The sequence below is a fragment of the Bison bison genome, unplaced genomic scaffold (assembly GCF_000754665.1).
Source record: "Bison bison bison isolate TAMUID 2011002044 unplaced genomic scaffold, Bison_UMD1.0 scf7180017864365, whole genome shotgun sequence".
NCBI lineage: Eukaryota > Metazoa > Chordata > Mammalia > Artiodactyla > Bovidae > Bison > Bison bison.
The window spans coordinates 2,117,927-2,119,016 of NW_011494937.1; positions in this window are offsets into that span (position 1 = coordinate 2,117,927).

The window sequence follows — 1,090 nt, forward strand, 5'->3', positions numbered from 1 at the left end:
CTGGGGTGCCCCTCGGGCTCTCGATTGGGGGACGAAATTCTCGTGACTTTATTGCTCCTTATTTTCTCTCGTGTGTGGGGGAGGGTCCGTTCAGCACGGTCGGGGTGGGGAGGTGGTGGGTCGTCTGAGCCACCCGGCCCCTCTGGGACCCAGAGCGCGGCGTCCGCTCCGCCAGCACGGGGGTGAGAACAAGGCACTAGGTCGGCCGGCCAGCGCGGGGGCGGGTGTGTAAGGCAGTCGACGGGGGTTGGTTGCAGGGTGGGTAGGATGGGGCTGTGTGCGGGGCCGTGTGCGTGCGTGCGTGCGTGCGCGGGCCTGGGCGAATCGACCTGTCAGCTTGGCTGGTCCTATCCTGGAGCGTCGAGCTTCCCCGTGCTCCCCGGAGGGTGACGGTGGTGGGGGGCGGGGTGGGAGAAGTGATGTCGAGTCGCGGGCGCCGGGAACGGGGAGGGTGGGTGGGGAAGAAACTACCAACTTGCCGAGCGCGCTCCTGATAATGCTGGTGAGGGTCAAGTTGGCGTCTGGCTCAAAGAAGGACGCTTTGGGGACCTCTGAGGGAGGGAGGGGACCTTTGTTCGTTGGCATTGACCTCTGCGGGGGTAGGGGCTGGGGACCCGCCGCCGCGCCCCCGGGCCCGGACCGTGGATCGGGCGAGGAGGGGGCGCTGGGCCCCAGGGAAGGGACGCCCGGGGAGACCCGCGGCCAGAGCAGCCCGCCGCCGGGCGCACGCCGCTGTCCCGTTCCGTTAAACTCAACAAAGAAGGGATATGCGTGTTCCTAACAAGTGCAGGATATTTAATTGATTCATAAACTTATGTATAATAGTTTGTGGGTTTTTTAAAACGTACTTTATAATGTAAGAAGCACCAGGGTTTTTATGTTGAATTATCTTTAAAATAATTTTCTCTCGTCCTTTTCCTTTTTGATCTTGTGTTGATTTTTAATGTCGAGGTTTTGTTTTTTTTTTAATTCTAAAATGTGAACGTTTCCTTCAGCCCTCCCACCGAAACCGAGAACGAACGACGAAGCAAATAAAAACCCCAGATCATCCTCGTCAACGCAGGAAAACGACTTAAAAAAAAAAAAAAAA